The sequence below is a fragment of the Haliotis rubra genome, unplaced genomic scaffold (assembly GCF_003918875.1).
Source record: "Haliotis rubra isolate DU_JTF1 unplaced genomic scaffold, ASM391887v1 Scf34, whole genome shotgun sequence".
Taxonomy (NCBI): Eukaryota; Metazoa; Mollusca; class Gastropoda; order Lepetellida; family Haliotidae; genus Haliotis; species Haliotis rubra.
Window position 1 is genome coordinate 2,479,461 of NW_025767013.1, and position 21,266 is coordinate 2,500,726.

General features: G+C 38.2%; 1 protein-coding gene across 1 annotated transcript in view; it reads right to left on the reverse strand.

The window, feature by feature from the left end:
- LOC124284591 (titin-like) overlaps window positions 1–19,105 on the reverse strand; it is a 143,322-nt gene extending 124,217 nt beyond the window's left edge. The window contains exon 1 of the mRNA XM_046720699.1: window positions 18,668–19,105. The gene's annotated coding sequence lies outside the window, so the exon portion shown is untranslated. The remainder of the gene's footprint in view (window positions 1–18,667) is intronic.
- Between the last annotated feature and the right edge of the window lie 2,161 nt (window positions 19,106–21,266).

Consider the following 21,266-nt stretch of genomic DNA (forward strand, 5'->3'; position numbering starts at 1 on the left):
ATGAACACAACCTCGAGGATGAACACAACCTAGAGCATGAATAGAACCAAGAGGATGAACAGAACCAAGAAGATGAACAGAAATTATAGGATATAGGATAAACACAACTTAGTGGATGAACAGAACCAAGAAGATGAACACAACCTAGAGGATGAACACAACCAAGACAGCAAGGGTCCACCTTGGCCATGGTGATGGCAACAAACACACCAGGAAACGGTTCTGGTATTAAACCACTACATAACCTGGCTTTATAATTACCTCCATCAAAATATGCTGATAAAGAATTACCCTTACCATAAAGCATGGGTCTAGTTTAACCATGATAATGATGGCTTCCATGGTCACAGCAAAATTCACAAACTTGGTGGGTTTACAAGCATTTTGGAATGCATTTAAATTTTTTGCTGTATTTGAACTTTAGTCAGTTAAAGTAAAAATAAGAGAAGAAAATATGAAAATTGAAAAAAAAAGTTACATAAAAACTTTAATATATATATGTGTGTTTAAAAAGATGAAATTAGATAAGGTACCAGTAACAATGTCAGTATCTAATTTTCCAGGACTTAATGCAACAGTTCGGAACAGTTGGTGGTAAACCTAATGTGAAAGCAAAGTGGTTTACATGAATCCAGTGGACAAACTGAGGATCATGATCAGGGCAAATCCAGGATTTGAATCTTTGATGTATAGACCCTGACTTATGTTAGAGATGCAACTCTTCACAAACCTCGGTTTATCACATCCATCCAATCTGATGACTATAGGTAGGATGCTGACAAACCAAGCACCATTAATAGGATGAGTCTGGGTGAAAAAGCTCAGAAACTCCTGGCATGACTAAGGGAGGCAACTTTACACAAAACATTATGTCACCTTCCAGCACTTTAGTCATGTGAGCACTGATTGAATAAAGCAAGAACAGAACACCACCTTCAGCATTGAAACTTGTATCCTTTTCTAATTTCAAACTGATACAATCTGAAATGTCAAGACATTAATGACCAAAATCACCCAGCTTTAGACATCATGTGACACAGCCAGTACATCAATATACCAAACAAAATGTTAAAAGTCAAGAACATTAGGTTTTGTGCTCACCACAAAACAGTTACATATACACTGTATCAAACTAGCTACGGGAACTTACAACGCATTGCAAATGATTGAGAAAACCTTTGTTCTTCTTCCCCCTACAACTACTGATCGTGTCTAGAAACATTATCCTAAAACCATGAAGTGATGCAAGTTTGGGCACACCATCATTGAAATTCTGTTATTTGTATACCCAATATACCCTGAAACAGACACCAGGGTGTGGTTTATCTTGTCAGTGAGAAAATTGAACACTTCCAACCTGCTTTGAGCTGGAAATGAAAATGCATACAATTAATATCTAACCAGGACTTCAAAGACTGCATTTTCATGAAATATACATACAACGACCTTGGTAGAAGGTTTATCTACTTTAGATCAATGATCCATTGTCAATATTACCATTGATTACCAAGTGGTGGGTTTCGTTCACTGACAGAAATCCAAGATCATCTTTGTTCATGATCCGTTTAATTCTCTTATCAAACACCCATTGTGGTCTTTGTTAATTGCATCGTGTTACGTAAACATTATGTGATCACAGCGATGATGGGTCTCTCTGATCACCGACACTAGGAATATCTTTGCATCAGCTAAAATTGCATTCATCAAGGATTAGAAGCATGCGGCAGATTGTGACAAAAAATATAATTAGATTTCATTTTATCACATGCAAGCATGGCATGAGCATATTAATTAAATGGCAGTCCTGGATTGGCGGCCAGTCATTTCTGTCTATCATCCAGGATAAAACATATGTAAATTTAGGGGTTTTCTGGCTTTTACACAGCAGATAATATCCTTCACTGAAGGTGAGTTGGGGTGAGGTGAATTGTGCAAAATTATTGCACTTACACAGCAATGTGCATGCATGTGTGAATGCATATTTGAATGTGTGTGTGAATGCAAGTGTGAGTTAAATTCGGCAGCCTAATGGTTAAAGTGTTCGCTTGTCATGCTGAAGGTCAGGTTCGATTCCTCACATGGGCAGAATGTGTGAAGCCCATTTCTGATGTGCCCCGCAGGATATTGCTCAAAGCAGTGTAAAACCATACTCACTCACTAATCCTTTAAGATTTTTATGGTGTGATGCGGTCAGGGATTGAACCAACCATCATCTGCTCTCTGGGTAGGTACTCCATCCACTACACCACTTTGGTGGTATCTTTGCCAAACATGGACTTATGCTGATTGGTACAGGAAGAATGACTGAGAAATTGTTAGGTGGGCGAGTCGTTGACCATTATCATAAATATAGTACCATATAGGAGGGAAGTCTAAGTAAACTAGTCAAATTAAAGTGGTTCAAAACAATGGTCACTGGATCCTGACAACTAAGGGATGCAACTCTGCAGTGAGAAATGTGCCACACTTCAAACATAAGGTCCACAACAAAGACGATAGTATAAACTATGCATAATAACCTTTTCTTGTGTACTTTTCGTCTTCAGCAATCATCAAGCGTGGTGTATACTATCTTTTACCTGTCAGTTTACTTCCTTACATTCTTACACTCGATAATGATAACAGTTTTTCCTGGAATGTTCAACTCCACTCAGTAAGTGAAAAGTATGAATAGCTGAAGCAGAATCAGGTGTAATAATGACAGAAAAGATGAATTTTGAAAAAAGAAAATAACAAAGTGATAATGCTGATGTCAGTGCGACTGAAGAATACTCGATTCCAAGACACTGGTTATTCTGAGAGAACACTTGCCGTGGGATTTTCCATCCATAGATGATGGTAGTTCTGCAGCTTGTATTCCAGGAGGAATAAAGAAAGGAATAATGTTCTTGAAACGTTCCACTTGGTAATATCAGTTGTACAGGAAAACGGTCTCAAAAACTTAAATCTTTCATATTTTCCTGCTTCAGACTGACTTGAATAAATGAATTTTGACACCAGTTCCAGAGAAGATCATTATGAAATGGCACATCCTCTGCATAACTTTCAACTCTCAGAAGATGATTGACTGACTGAGTTTAGTTTTATGCCGCTTTTAACAATATTCCAGCAACATCATGGCGGGGGACACCAGAAATGGGCTTCACACATTGTACCCATGTGGGGATTCGAACCCGGGCCTTCGGCATGATGTGCCAACACTTTAACCATTAGGCTACCCCACCGCCCCCTCAGAAGATGAAGTTCAGTAAGGCTGAAGGGTTTTAACATTCAAAACTATTGCACTTACAAAGTGACCTTATGGGTACATGCATGCTTCTGTTAGTCTGATTCCTTGGTTTGCTGTTTAACGCCACACCCAAACCTAAACCGTCATCAAACTGTTTATCAATTGTTATCAATTGTTATCAATTGTTATATTTTGTCTGGTAACGTTGTCTTTATGTAGAGGGGCAAACACGTCATGTCAGTTAGCCCCGAATGAAGATGGTTAATTTAGGTCGCATACAAAACTGCAAAAATTTAAAGCAAAGAAAAGAGTGAAAAAATAATGAACAAATCCCAAAGTGCAATCAATGTATCTGCTGAGGTGACAAGGACCAGCGTGCCTGGATTCCATATTGTTTCCAAACAATTGAGTGATATAGAAACTTTGGTTGGGTTTGGTTTGGTTGTTTAATGCTGCACTCAGCAATATTCCAGCTATATGGCGGCAGTCTGTAAATAAATGAGTCTGGACCAGACAATCCAGTGACCAACAGCTTAAGCATCAATCTACACAATTGGGATATGATGACATGTGTCAACAAAGTCAGCAAGCCTGACCACCCAATCCCATTAGTCGCCTGTTACAACAAGCATGGGTAATTGAAGACCAGTTCTAACCAAAATCTTCATGGGTTCTGTGAATCTGGACAAATGTCAGTTTCATGGTGCTAGGCTGCCAAGATATTATGCCACCGTTTCAGAATGATGCTGTTTAGGCCCAGCATACTGACTCATCAGCTCTTGTATAATCAATGCTAAGTTCCAGGCAGGGAAACAACAGGTACCACTTTTTGGTACAACACTCCCACGATCCAGCACTTGCTGAGCAACGCTCCATCACGCCATGGAGCAGTCCCCTCTGAAGGTCTGTCTTAATTACCTTAATGAATAATGTCCTATGATGTCCCTGTGATCAGATCTATTGAGATTCGCACAACAAAGAAGAACTGAACATCAATATTGATTGAGAATGAAACCTTAAATAGAATTTCAGTTGTGCCCGGAACACAAACTTTGTTAACAGCTATTATCATAAATTAATAATAATAATAATAATAATAATAACAATAATACTTTATTGCCCGACAAAGGAATTCCTTTCACAACAGTGAGGCATACAGCATGGTTAAAACAAATTAAGCAAAGAACAACGATCACCTTAAACACACAAATAAACAAAAACAGCAGATGATTCTTTCTACATTTAACAAAATAGCTTTTAAGACATATCAGGAAACACAGATGAACTTTCTATGTACGGTAATACTGAAACTGCAAATGCCAAAAGGTTCCAATAGATAAATCATTTAGCCATATATCACAAGTTTAAAGAACAAACATTAACGATTTGTAGACTGAAAATACAAACTATTCACAGACAGATGGACTGAAAACCACATCCCCAGCTTCATATGCCAGGAGACAGATGAACTGGTATAATCAATGTGTGTTGTTGATATTGTGGGAACAGTTTGTATAGATTCTACCCTGGGGGGAAAACACCACAATTAGTATCCATATTTGACTGAGTAAACATTATGCCTGACAATACAGTCAGTAAAAAGAGCAATCCAAACACGGAACACTATAGTGGTTGTGTCACGGCTGATAGCTGACCTGGCGACTAACTAAACTGAGGATTATACTCTGTAGCCATTCTTTCTCTGTGTGTATTCATGATGAAATAACCAAAGATCACATTTACCATTGTGTTTTATCATCCAAGTAATCTGTAAACTGTAATCTGTAACCACAAACCAAAATATACAATTATCAATTGATTACTTATTGACTGCATATGTAACAGTGCCTGAAGATGAGTCACTTTTCTAGTATATATTTCAGGTGATGACCAAGTTTGTTGTTGAACATGTGTGAACAGTTATTGTCCAGAATCTGTCCTTGGGAATATCCGAACAATAAAAATATCAAAGTTTGATTGAATGATTATTATCCTTAAGAATACAGACAGCAGGAAAAAATACATAAAATGTGTTACATATTATACTTAATCATATTTTGTAATCCCATTGTAATATCACAAGTCCCTCAAACCATGATGGTAATCCTCCAAATATTCTTTTGTTCATTTTTTTCTTTGTTTCCTAACCAAATACTGTTAAGGAATCATTTCTTTGGAAGCATGTTCTGAAAAGTTTATTTCTCTTTTCAAGACTGCCTCTATGATTTTTTACAAAAAATGTAAACTTTCTTCACAAATAGCATCTCACAGATCATGGTTGAAAAACCCATCTGTGTCTGACTCAGCATACATATTGTTAATCCCCATGCACTATATTACACATTTTTTGCCACATTCTCACATAAACATTGGAAACGGCCCGTTTGATGTTTTATCAAAGAATGAAATAAATTCCCAGTAAGGATGACACCATCCCATGGATCTGCTGAAAATATACTTCTAGTCATGATATCACATACCCGATTTGCTTATTGTCAAAATCCATACATCGCTTAAATGCCAATCGTTGAAATAATTTCCTTACAATTTTCACTATTGTGTGACGACATGTTCAGCAAACACTTGCAGCAACCCCCAGTGATAGAAAATCAGCCATTTAAGATGCCTCTGCAGCAGTAATTACTCATATTATTGCACATCCAAACATGAACGCCTGATGTCTTAACGTTTACAAGTGTTTGCAATCAGGGAAGAGATAGCAAAATATTTGAAGAAGTGGCATTGATTTTCATCAGCAGCCACACCGGATACATATCTCTCCCAAGATAAAGATGTGCAATCACAGATGAGATCTGCCCAAAGCTGACAAATAGATCAAGTCTGCCCCCTGGTCAGCCCTGGATTCTGACCACTCCGCTGATCGAAAATCAGCTTCCAGTTCTTGGTGGTAATGGAAAGTGCTGTCCAAGTGCAATTCATCATGTTGCTGCTACATGTAACATGATGCAACATTGTGCAACAAACAGGATTAAGATATTGATGCTGGTGTAACACCATGTTGTACAATTATCCCATATCTACTGTCTGAGATCCTGGTTCAGATTATCAGCATGGTGGCTGTTAGATTCTCGTAATACTGCCAAAGGGTATATTGCTTTTAGCAGTGTTTAATGGCAAATGGTCTTGAAAACACTCATGCTGACATCTCAATTTAAATAGGAAATTGTTCTACAAATCTACCTTTTAAAAAATTATACTGTATGTACAAATAACTTGAAACTATGTTTTGATAACATTATAAGTTCTAAACTTTGTTTTTCATACAGTGAATTTTATCTTTTAACTGCACTTATTCAGTGAATCTCCCAACTCACTGGGTCTTCTTTTCAATTTAAATGGGTTTATTTGTTACTATCAAACTTATATACATTCAGGGACTAAGCGTTAGACTAAGTGTATACTTGCAAGGAGAATCATTCTAATGTCCATAATATTTTGTTTTAAACAGCCACGCAAACCTGGCCTTTAAACCTACTCCGTCAAACAAAATCTTCTTACACACTGAACACCCTTTTTCAGCATATAAAAGCCAAGTCTCTCCCTCTGTATCATTAGTAAAGCTCCAATATCCCTTTTCATTTACAACAAAGAAGAAAGCAAACCATTTCTCAGTAACAATCTAGCAATATATCTATCTTGATTTGCTGTGTGGCTCAAGTAAATACGATCATTATCCTATCTTCTCCTTCAGGGCAACCCCGGCAGACAAAGCATCATCTCGGTAAAACAAATGTTTGTCAAGAACGTACTTTCACTTGATCAATAATACTGAATATCAGAGCTATACTACAATTGGAAGGCTATTATCTCCTGGCCTTTTGTACATAGCCACAAGTAAGAATCTAAGTTAAGTGCAGAGGTATTCATCCTCATTATACGAACCAAAAACAATTACATTACAGTTGTTTTTTAATGGTTAAAAATTTGTAAAAAGAAAGAGAATTTTAACGTGTTTCATCACGGACTGACTGACTGAGTTTGGTTTTATGCCGCTTTTAGCAATATTCCAGCAACATCACGGCGGGGAACACCAGAAATGGGCTTCACAAAGATGTGGATTGAACCGGGTCTTGGCATGGCGAGAGCTTTAAACTGTTTCATCACGGAAACTGTTTGATAAATAGTACAGTGAAGATGGAAAGTGGTATGAGAATGTTTGATACAAAATGTTTCAAGTCTCTAAACTAGTTGTTGGGCATACATTCACAGTAGTAAAACCCAGAAAACACTGTGATTATCTCCCCATTGTGGTCCAGAGACACCTCATTCAGAGACACCCAGTCATATACACCTGGTCAGAGACACCCAGTCAGAAACTTCCAGTCGGAGACACCCAGTTGGATACCAGAGACACCCCAGTCAGATACCAGATACACAGTCCAGAGTCAGTCTAAACATCAGTGTCAGAGACACCCGACCAGAATACCCAGTCAGACATCCATCAGAAACAGCCAGTCAGAGACACAGTGACATCCGACCAGAGATACCCAGTCACAAACATCAGAAACACCGGTCTTGTCAGTCAGTTTTTACTTGCCGTTACATGTATTTGTGATGAATGCCACTGGTGGGATATGTTCACCTTTTGTAGAACACCTCTTATCATAACTATTTTACGGTGTTTCATAAACACATGCTCATGATATAGTCAGAACTGAACTATCAACTGGGTTAAGTGATTTCTTATTAATATGGAACAGGTTTTTCTGTTTCATTTCCAAGCAAGTTCAGGGATACTAGATTTCTGTCTGGAATCTTCTGGAGGAAAACAACTTTGGTTCATAGATTTCTGCAGGGTATGTAACAAAATATGTAACTTTAACATCATTATTTTATTTAATTGGGTTTGGTTCAACTCTATCAGTTCTATCATATAGCATCTGCCTGCTCAAGGAGGAATACCAACAGTGTGGCAGGCCTCAGGTGTTTTCAGCATTCATTTGGTGATGCTTCAGCGTGAACCCTTGCATTTGCAATTTCTAATATACTATTGCAATACAAAGTGATGTATTACAATGCGATGTATTCATCTGTTCATGACAAAGTACCACGGTGACGCCAAGCAATGACAGTGGACCTACATGGCAGTTCCATTCTTCCTAAGTTCAGAGTCTCCACAACCCGTGAAGATCTGGGTTAGAATTGATCTTCAGTAACCCATGCTTGTTGTAAGAGGCAACTAATGGGAACGGGTGGTCAGGCTTGAGGACTTGGTTGACATATGTCATTGTATCCCAATTACGTAGATCTATGCTCATGCTGTTGATCACTAGATTGTCTGGTCCAGACTTGATTATTTACAGACCACCGCCATATAGCTGGAATATTGCTGAGTGCGGTGTTAACAACAAACAACAAACCAACCATTCCTCCTCAGCTCAGAGTCTCCACAGACAGGAATGTAAAAAAATGGTGCTGACAACATCATAGTTGTTGTAAATTATTTTTAGTTTAAATCATAATATTTAGATGGTATAGTTCATAAAGATATCAGTTCCTATGAAAGACAAACGACCCCAAAAATTGTTGGCTAATCTGGTCTTGCTGTGTAAAAGGATAGAGTTGATATACGTCCATGAACTTATCGTTCAGTATAGACTTGGAGCTGGGCAAGAACTATGGGTCACTGCAGATTGGTATTGTGACAACTTTGGTTACAATGAAGTAGCTTTAATAATTTTAAATGACCATAGTAAATACAATTCACAAAATCCCTTTCTTTGCCACAAAAATATTCTTGGTAGAAGCAGAGTTGCCCATACAGTTCAAAGTACATCTTGAGCATGCGTTCATGAATCATACTAAATGCTCGAGAGAGGGTAAGAGCATCCTGCCCCACCGGTGGTACCTAATACATGCAAGTGCAAGTCAATTATTCACCTGCTACAAGTCAAAATAGAACATTGCAACAGACACATCTGTCACTGATGGGTCAAATTTGGAAATGTCCTCCATGTCGACATAAATCTTTCTTAAACCCACTCTGTGTAGTAACCTTTATCAAACAACTTTTGAGCAAGAGTCCTTTGACGCTCTTTGAAATCTTCACATAAACATCAAGCGAGATGGTTCCATAAAAGTTGTGAAATGGAGACACCAAAGCTGGAACTGTAAGAATATTGCTCAGAATAAAGAGAAACTTGACTATTGGAAAATTATAAAACATCCCATGTTCTTTTCACTTGTGACACTTCCTACAGCAATACATACAATTACACAGATACCACGAGAGTTTGCTTCCCTCCTAGGTCACTGCATCTCTCAATGTCAGGAGTTGCACATTTTCAAGCCATACATGGTCATCATCAAATAATTCCCTAAGAAACAGTCGGTCAAAATTTGAATGTTGAAATACACTCATCTCCAGTGATGTGACAGCTGAATACGACGTGAATCACCAATAATAGAGCCAGCTACATACACAGACCAATCCATCATACAAGACTGCTAGAGAAGTAGGGTTTGTGTGCCCACTGTAATAATGGGGAAATCTCTTGGAGATGAGTATGTATAGGAACAACGCCATGATATATGAGAAAACCACAAAAAATAACAAATTTATACATTACATCGAGTTGTCAGACTATTGCTTATTGAGAGAAGGAATGTCATGATTGAAAATAATGCAGATTTCAACCCAAAAAATTGAGCATTATATAAAATATGAGGTCATCTTGCCAAAGTCAAGAAAACTTCAAGAAAATAAAAATCTGAGACTGCAGACAAGAAATAAATAAATTTCATGAGAGCAAGTTAAGCTAGCCATGACAACTCCCATACTACTGTGTCAGTAAAACCTTTAAGATAAACAGTTCACAGTGTTATCCATTTATGGAATAGATCAAGGAGTAATTATCTAGAAGCAGTTGACGCAATTGTCCATTACACAATTTGGAGCCTATAAACACAAAGCCTATTACGAATATAAAACACATCATTGCCGGAAACAACATCATTGTTTGCAGGTAATGCAGTATATGTCATTCCATTCTGAAAGTATTATGCATGATTTAATACAGAAATTACGTTCTCAATTCAAAGCTAAAAGGAAATTAACACAAGGTAATTGCTCGGGGAGTTTATTCCTCATTCCTTAAATTGTTAAAATTGTTAACACTGCAAGTAAAATTGCTGGAGTCAGATTTGAATGTTTATCATCAATATAAGAGCGGCAAATCGTGAATCAAGCTGTCAAAATCATATCTGACCCTACTCATTACTTAAATTCGGAATACAACCTCCTCCCTTCAGGCTGACGCTACAAAGTTCCAATTGTGAAAACTAAGAGAGCCTGTACATCCTTTATTCCAAGTACCATATCCCTCTTAAACAAATGTGAAGATACCTAAATCAAAGAATTTATGTAAATATGTTTGGTATCTCTCTAATGTGTCAGTAGCTCTGCTGATGTAACACAAATTCCTGAAAAGGCATTAAAGTATTATTCTATTCTATTCAAAAATATAATCGTATAAATACAGGAAACGATGGATAGATGTTGCAGTACATCATGCTCAGTGGTTATAATGAAACTGAAGCGGTGAAATATGGAGCAATATAACAGGAAATATCAAATGATTGAATGGATATAGGATTGAACACAAACAATTATCATGAAATAAACTGAAATTGTTATTTATATGAGCATGTAAGACATGTCATTAAAGGTCATACCGAACCATTACGATTGAAATCTATTCTGATGAAGTGAGAAAAACAGTTTCTATGTACATACTTATCATCAGTTGATATCAACATTGCTTGATTATAAAAGCAGTGATATGACTATTTCAGTAATGCTCCATGTAAGATATATGTGGATGACGCAGAATATACTCAATATCATCATATACTAGTCAGGTTTCTTAATTCAGAACCAGGATATACACAGATTCAGCGTGTCAAGGATGCTGTTGTCTTGACGATGCAGAAAAGGACTGTCACAAATGAGTCATTCGGCCAGCCGATACTCAGTCACATCCATACCTTAAAGGCCGGGGTTCAAACTTATACCCAGATGGGGTGTGGCCTCCTTGCCTTGTCAAACTGTCTTTCGATGCAAAACAATAAAGTATTCAAGTACATTCCATGAAATATCACAAAATTGACTTACCGATACATGATGAAATTAAGCCATAGTGTAAAGAAGTATAAAGAACATTGTATTATCAATCTCACTTATCTATGTTTGAGGTTGAGTAGCGAAAGATAAATCTTTTGTCAACCTTGCTGATAAATTAAAAAGACAATGAACAACAGCACCATGGCTCTACAGCCTACCAGGCAATGTAGACAATAGTTTAAATGGCAACAAAGAAAGCCACCCAGCAAACACTGCTGTCAACACATTCAAATGTTTTCTGCATACATATTGAGGAAAACACCTAAAACAAAATATATCATCACAATAAAAAAGAAACTTTCTTTCAGGATTACATCAGCTTCATACAAGAGGGTTCAGTGAAGGTAAATATGGTGTTTACCTGGCACAGTCAGGTATAAAGCACATGAGACTGGTGTTGGGCAGTCATGTGATGTAGGTGATGTATCTGATAGCTGTAGTGGTGCACCATCTGTGCTCGTCATGTTGTACAGGTGAGCAGATCTTCCATTCAGTTTCTGATAATTTCATGGATATTTGAGCTCAACCAGCAATATTTGAATTGAAATTTGTTCTGGCCAATGGCGCCATGTGGGAATCATTTTTTTATGAGAATGAGGTGGCATTTGCTTGTTTTGCTGTGAGAAGTTACTTGTGAAAGTAATGGCTGTGGATTAGTGGGAGCAGAATGTACAGCAAGTGTAACAATGATTGTTGCCAGACCTTGCACCATGGAATCTGCCAGGATAATATTTATTTGCAAAAACACCCCAACATCTTCTATTCCCACTGGAAAATTAGAAATACAATATGCCCCCAAGTTTTGTATTTTAAACATGGGAGACTTCTCTACTCTTGTCGTAATCAATATAAAAGCCCTATAATCATTGGTTACTTTTTCCACCAACAGCCAATCAGATAGCTTGTTTCGTGAGCCAATAGCCAAAGTGCTTCTGATTGTGGTAAACACACAATAACTGGTGGACCAAGAAAACAAATATCAAGATTGTTTTTATACATTTCAATACTTGTTGTTGCTATTTCCACGCTATTTATGTCAAGTTAATTCAGGATACCAATTGTGGAAGTTCCTTCAACAATCAAGGTGTATAATAACACACTAGGAGACAAATGTGTGTACTCTTGACAAAGCAAACATGGTTGGATGAAAACCGAGCATGCAGCTGAAGTGAAACACGAACCAAGAAATGACACCGATATTTCAGCTTCACTGCAGGTGTTGGTTTCTATCAATTTACAATATTCAAGCCTCAGTTGTGAATATGCATTGAACTTGAAGTTGAAATTGAGACATATTGTGAAGTTTCTGTATTTCATTGTTTGATGAATATTCAAAAGGAAAAACAAAAGGTTTTACCAAACTCTCAAGAAATACAGTGATGATGGTGGAAAACTACTCTCCAACAATTTGTAACTGAATGAGAAGGGTACGGACTTTGCCTGCTAAACTTTGACCTCTCTTTGGCAAGAAGGACTCCACTTTTATGAATTCTACATTGTTTCATGGTAAATATTACATGTTCATTTTCATGAAAGAGACTGTCAGAAGCTCAAAACTGATAATAATTGTAAAGTGTATAATGTACAATGTATACGGAATGTGTATCTAGATAACAGATAAAGACTTATCCCATGACAGAAACTACATGACATGTGCTACTGACACTTGTGTTCTATTCCATCAAGAGGTTCTCTCTGAAGTGCTCTATTTCTCAGACAGTGTAACATAAGGTGAGGAACATGTATCACACAATTAATTATACATTCATTGCATGTGAGCTTGTTCCAATAAATGCCATTCAATTCCCCTGATAAATTGTGTGAAGCAAATTGTTTGTGTGCTCTCGAAAAATATTGATTGAATATTGCTAAATGTGGTGAAAAAATTATTTTCCTTCTTTCAGGTGACTGACTGACTGAGTGAGTTTGGTTTTATGCCGCTTTTAGCAATATTCCAGCAACATCACGGCAGGGGACACCAGAAATGGGCAACACACATTGTACCCATGTGGGGATTCGAACCCGGGTCTTCGACTTGACGAGCCAACGCTTTAACCACTAGGCTACCCCAATGCCCCTCTTTCAGGTGAGCTAAAATCAAATGTAAGTACCTTTGCCCAGGTAAGCTAACAATGGGTTCAGTAATCTCGCAGAATGGATACCAAAGACATTTGTGGCAGCAAACTATGACTACATTGATGTAAAGCTTAAGGTTACAATGACTATAGGATGAAGCAAGTCAAGCACAGACACTAAAGCATTACACCAAAGGATGTCTCTCAGACTCCACTGGCTGCAGTGGCTGGAGCAATCCAATGTAGGAGGAGGAAGATCATCAATATATGAGATTCAGAAGTGGCGATATGTGGTATGGGTGACATCCGAAGAACTAATTCCGCTGCCTAAAGGGACGCAATAGAAAACCTATATCGCACGGCCCACATGTCATTCCACAAACAGAAACAATTTACTGGCAATATAACATCAAAGTACTGATCTATTTATCAACTACACAGTACTATTTATGTTACACTGCATTTCTCCCGATCCCGAATTACTGTGCAGCTTCTGAAGACAAGGCTGTGGCATCAAGGCATACGCTGGCTGAAAGAAACCACTTAATCAATTAATCAATGACTGGGGAGCTCTCAGGTGATGAGGAAATCCCCTACCGCCACTATGGTACATGTCTTGAAGTCTAACCCATGTTCTGGGGAAGAACTATGTCTACAGCATAGATGCTGAGATGAAACTTTGGCTTATGTAAGAACATGTTTTTTTATACCACTCTGATGTAAGTAAATCTAAATCAACCAATGTCTACAGACAGAAACCATGTGGCATACCATGAAGCCAATTATCTAACCAAACTCTTGATGGAATACAGAATACCAAGAACAACGCCTGGGGCATAATCCTGGCATGTATGAGTGATATAGGGCCCAATATAGGCTGCATGTAAGCACCATATAGGGCCAATAAGGGTGGAGCCTGTAGACTCAGGTACTCAAATTCTGGCATGTACACATTATATAGGGGCCAATATAGGCTGCATGTAAGCACCATATAGGGCCAATAAGGGTGGAGCCTGTAGACTCAGGTACTCAAATTCTGGCATGTACACATTATATAGGGGCCAATATAGGTGGAGCCTGTAGACTCAGGTACTCAAATTCTGGCATGTACACATTATATAGGGGCCAATATACGGTGGAGCCTACAGACGTATGAGCATGAGGTATAGCAGAGACCATATAATATTATAATGACAAATTACAAATTGATAATGAGTTGTACTGTCTGACCGAATCTGGAACACACATCGAACTTGTGAAAACTCTCTACATGCCTAAAGGCAACAGATGTTCCAGTAGTAAATAGGGGTGTGGCCAAGACCCATGTTTACCTGTGTCCAATCTATGGAAAATTGTCTATTGCAATATCGAAGGACTGATCAATAAGTTTAAACAGGAAACATACAAGTCATTTGTAAGCCAATTTGATGTTATTTCCCTGAAACCTGGACCAGCAGGTGGTAACTCCTGGCATGTAAGGCATGTATGCATGATATTGGGCAAAAATAAGGGTTAGTTTGAAGGATTCCAAGCTAATCAGATGGTCATTCTCTGACCATGTGGACACATACCACCCATGTTCGCTGGTTTGGCCATTCTCAGCTTGTGTACCTCACTACCCATGTATCACCTGAGTAAACGAACTGGGCCATTCTAAGTATAGCACCAACACAACCAGAATGGACTTGTTGGCCCAATAAACTACGCATCCATACATAACAGATTTAAACTTGTTGGGGCATTCCAGGCATGTACAAGTATGTACAAATTATGCCTGCAGTCTGGACCATTGTTTGAAAGTCAGCAATGAACACGAGAATCGGTTCCTTGCCACCCCCTGCTATGCAGACCAGCAACATTCCACTGCTATGGATTACAAGCCAATACTGAGTAGCTGATCAAGCCAAAGCATTCGGTGTTGAGTTAGGTTACTATGTAAACTAAACCTGATGAACTTGCCAAGAAAAAGCTGATGTTGATGGTGATAGTGACAGAATGTGTATGTACATTACTTATCTATCACAACAAGCAGCACTTAAAGAGTGAGCTGATCAGTCAAGCAGAACCACACTTAATGCAGTCAAACTTTAAACTGAAAGCCAAATGGAAAATACAGGCTGAGAATTAAACAACTTCCTGAAATTCCAACAACTTGAAAAGAATGTGCTAAACGGTTAAACAGTAACGTTTATTGAAGGATCAATATCAGCTGACATGGAGATAACATTAAAAAACATCATTATTATGTTAGATTAATTGTAACCTGAATTTTTAATTGAGAATTTTGACATTTTCAAAAACAATTCAATTTGTAGTTTAACATTGGTAAAAAAATGTTATCTATCACAATAACTTATTTCCAGTGTTATATTTCATGTTTGTAGATTGTAAATATTGTCATCGTTATGAGCATGTCCATTACCACAGAAATATCACTGCCGTTTCTGTCATACTAATCACAGAATGTATTTGAAAATCTCTGACATTTCATTGGTATGATGATAACGATCTCATACAATGCAATTGACTTGACTTCATGGGCAGTAGAAAATCCATGTGGCGGTTCCTATTGCAAGGTCTTCAGACAGACATTCATTAAACATAGATATACATAATGTGTCTGTTGTTAAACACATGACCATTCTGCAAATTTCAATAAATATACTATCAATGAACAAATGTATAATGAACAAAAACAAGTTTGTTAAAACTTGGAGTAGATTCGTCTAGGTTCTACATTCCCTTCATAGGACAATAAAACGTGGAGTGATCACCGGGTTCAACTAAGTTCAACAACTAACACTACCTAACAACCAATGAAACAGTCCGAACTACCGCCAATTACCCACACTGTAACGTTAGCCCTTTGGCCCCTCCATTATTGATATGGGACGATCTGCGAAAGGATCCTGGTCTTAGTCTCCATCGCTTTTTGAAGACATGATGAAGATAAGACACTCGCATCCAATAATCAGACAGCTTCATCAAGAAACAAATACTCGTTGTAGGGATTACAACACTCGTTTATTCATCATTAATTGTCCTGTAACAGTTTCTGCTGATAGTACGACACGTCCCCCTTGCAGGAAGAACACAAGTAATTACTGATAAAGCTGCTGGTTTTGTTGCCAGACTTTTTATCCCTGGGTTTAGACACACTGACAATTTTATCCTAAATGTCATCGTGTGGAAGTGTGCAAGGGGTGATCTGATAGGGGAAAATGGCTATTAGTCAAAACCATTTAAACAAATGTCTGTGCTGGGTCTGATGTGTTTTTCAGGAATGTCTTAAAATAACCTGACACTTTTAATAGATGTCCTTTTATTAATTTTAATGCTATAAATATAATCTATTGTTCGGGTGAAGTTCTTCTGTCGACTTCATTTAATCAAATGCTCTGAAAGTTTTCTTGATTTGGGGAGATCAATCATGATTGTGCCATATTCTCTATGTTATAGGACAGGCCAGCTCTTAAGCATGGACATATTTGTGGGTAGGATGATATTGCTTGGAAAACTAGAGATAGAAGCTGCATCAGACACATTAAAACAAAAGTAATATGTATAACCTACCACAGCCACTTTCAGACATGTTGCAATGACCATTATTATATAGACCATATTTATTGTATGCACTTAGATCATGCTTAATACACATGTATTGTACTTTACTTAGACCGCTCTTGTACAATATATTGTAGACAATTTAGGTTACAATTTCATATGCATTGTGCACAAAATAAACACCTATTTCGAAATTACATCACTTGGACCACTATTCAACATTTATTGTATATTATTCAGACATTCTTGCACATGTATTGCACACTGTTTATACCACTTTTCTTCATTTATTGCACACTATTTAGATCACTCTTGTACATGTATTGCACACTATTTAGATCACTCTTGCATATTTATTGCACCCTAGTTAGACCACTCTTGCATATTCTTTGTACACTATTTATACCACTCTTCATTGTATACCATTTAAACCACACATGTAGTGCACACTATTTATACCACTCTTGCACATGTATTGCACACTATTCATACCACTCTTCTTCGTTTATTGTAAACTATTTAGAGCACTCTTGCATATTTACTGCACACTATTTATACCACTCTTCTACATTTATTGCACACAACATGTACAAAAATACTGTATATCACTCAGACCATTTTCTATCAAAAAACAATTACATTTGTACTCATAGCATACCCTCAGACACAATTAAATAAAAATAGAAAAGCTATCTCCTGGAGGAGCTACAACCACATAAAGCTGAAACCCCTAATCCATACACAACATGTATATGGAATTGCAGTTCCTAATACATGCATTGATTAGACAAACATCCATAATACCACATACCTAGAACAGCATTGGGTGTCCATCAGTTTCTACACAACATTGATTAGTCAACTGTGTCGTAATTAACTGTACATTCTCAACTCAGTCGTGTGACAATGCCTTATAAATGAGGGGAGGAGGACCACCCCAGCCATTAGAGGCATGTACTGATGTTGGAGTACACCGAGCCTGTGACAAAAGCTGTCATCATAGCTAGTGCTAATGAACTGTCCTTCGTAAACCTGTTACAAAAGATAATTAACAATTAATACAAGTCATGTACTAAACTTAACCACCCCACTGATCGCTTATCTGAAATGTGTCTTAATAAGTAAGTTGACAGTGCTTCAAACTACAACATCCTCACTACCTGTGCACTCATTAACTCGGGATATGTCGCTTGGTCTGTCACGGGGAAAAAATGGTATTAAGTTCACATTTATCTGTAAACCAATAATGACATTAGGTGATTAAAATTGTAAAAGTTGTCAGAAAAAACATAATTTTGTGTTTAATTGACCATGGATGATGAATCAACATCCCACAGGTCATAAGCATGACCATTTCAACAGAGAGGGTGATCGGTAGCCTTGTGGTTAAAGCGTTTGCTCATTATGCTGGGCATGGGTTCAATTCCCCACATGGGTACAATGTGTGAAGCTCATTTCTGGTGTCCTCTGCTGTGATATTACTAAAAGTGGTGTAAATTCAAACTCACTCACTTTTAACAGAGGTTAGTCAAAGATGAAACTTTTTACCGCAATCATCAGTAGCTATGAATCCAATAATCAATAACCAATTAAGGCTAGAACTACCACACAGACCTGCATGTATTTCAAATGTATTTAAACAAACTTTTTACATACCTGAAGCAATTACAAATCCTCGTTACCAAACCAGGTAGTCCAATAATAAGAGACACCTGACCAAGTATATCCAGTGTGTACTCCAAGCTACTCCGATGTGCTCCGTCGTCAGGTGCTACACAGACAGCATGAGAGTAGAAGCCTGTAGCAGTATCCTGTATCCTTTACACTGTTAGGCTCATCATCAGCTTGTGTTAATCTGCCTTGGGGGGCGAAGGAGGAGAGAGAGAGAGAAAGCGTGCTGTCGGAGGGCTCCTGTCGTGCGGGCAGCCCACCACAATGTGCTAGAGTCTCCGACTGTCAGTCAGACCTCAATCAACTCAGTCTGGCCAATCGGGGAGCGGTTCAAGTCCCATCATTGTCTGTGAATGGGAGGACAAAAACAGATTTACTATGCAGTGGTTGTAGTAGAGGTGGTGATGTTATGACAAATGTCTGTTAGCATGAGTGGGATCAGGTTATGTAATGTGTAGAAGAGGAGGCACATTACACTTGTACTAGTACTCTACAGAAGGACGATGCTGACTGCTGCTGGTGCTGTATTGACTGTTAGTGAGCTGGAAACAAACTAGCTTGCTGCACTGGTCACCATTACAAGGCTCTGGATTCTGTCAACATTCTCCTGATATTTTTAGCTGATATGTGAAACACTCCAGATCTTATTAATATCTTATACATGATGGCACACCTAGATTTTGATTTTAAATGAAGACAGAGTTGATGAAGAGATTCCACCCTTTCTTTCCTATGTCATAGTACATTTGTTAATGTTTTTATCAAGCCTGTACCAAAACACTGCATTGAAGGTAAAGAAGTTGAAATATACAGACCAGCTCCATCTTCATTGATAGCATTACACTTCTAAACTGCCATGCAACTTGAGTTTACTGGCTTTTTTCAGAATGGATCTGTGGCTCTTGTCTGTCTCACAGTCCCTGAACTGCATTATTTCCCCAACTGCCTAGCCCTCCCTGCAATGCTCAAGCCCTAAATTAATCAAGTCTAGATTTCCTCAGGTCATGAAGTTCCCATCTCACTGGGGCTCCTTTTCAATCTAAATGGGGTTATTTGTTACTATTATACACATTCAGAGACTAAGTGTAAGTCTACTGTGGTTCGTACAGACCCTGAAGCATCTGACACAATCCATTTCTCATCCTCATCCTTTTCTCAGTTGTAGCATTCCACTGTCTGTTCAATGCTAAACATTAAGAGACCCATGGTGTTTTATAAAAGGTGTTTTAAAAACCTGAAACTCAACTGTTTTGTAACAAATTTGTTTTATGATTAGTCTAAGCATGTATTAGGACCCGTTTCACAGTTAGTGAGTGAGTGAGTATGCTTTTATGAGTCTTTCAGCAATATTCCAGCAATATCATGGCTGGGAAAACCAGAAATAGGCTTCACACATTGTACCCATGTGGGAAATAGAACCAAGGTGACGAGCAAACGCTTTAACCACTAACCTACCCCACTGCCCACTCCTAAAACAGGATACATTTTGGTCATGAAATTGGTAATATGAACAAATAGAGTGAATGATCCCGTCAATCAGGTGGGAGTTACTCATGTAATATCTCAGTATGTCAGCTTGATGTGTAATGAAAGGCCTAAGTCATCAAGTTTTGTTACATCATCTAATACTTTAGATAGGACAGACAGACAGACAATTTAAGTCTCACCAAGGGTACACAATATATACATATGATGTGAGTTTAACAAGAGTAAAAGTACCTTAGCCATTATTTATAGAATTATGAGAGACTGTAGGAGATAATGCATGCTGACAAACCTTGCAACAAGAACAGGGCATGCTAGGATTCAAACCACCATCATAGATATCGGGAGTGTCAAGGGGTGTAACTCCGCACAGCAAATCCCAGTGCCTTTGATGACTGGGCACAACAAATAGAGTGAGTGAGTATGGTTTTACGCAACTTTTAGCATTATTCCAGTAATATCACGGCGGGGGACACCAGAAATGGGCTTCACACATTGTACCCATGTGAGGAGTTGAACCCGGGTCTTCAGTGTGATGAGCCACTGCTTTGACCACTAGGCTACCCCACCGCCTGCAAACAAGTAGAACCTGACATGAAACGGTGACACAAACCAGGATACTGCTCCATAACAGTTAGTCTGTCAGTTAGTGTGAGATCCGACTGAAAAATGACCGCAAGGCTTTGAGTAAGGAGTTTACGATATGGCCAAGATCCGATGATTGAGAAGCTACACTGTGACTGAGGGTTTCGAGTATTGTACGTAGGATCTGGCTGGGTGGACTTGCAGACGAGAGACTTGGCTTATACCCAGGGGTGTACGTAATATATTTTCTCTCATCTGGCTCAGACAATAGGACTATGTGTTAGCTGTGTACAAGACAGGTGAATTCCCTCCAGAATGCGAGCTGGATGCTAGTACATTACCAGCATGCATTGATGAGTGAGCTGTGTTTTGTTGTGTATCTACGCAGGTAGTGTCTACATTCCATAGATAGTGCAGTACTCAAGTCATGTTGGTAATCTGAGTCAAGACAGAGAGTGCCACATGGCGGAGAAAGATTGTGATCATCATATGCCAACATAAGTCTTCTGGAACA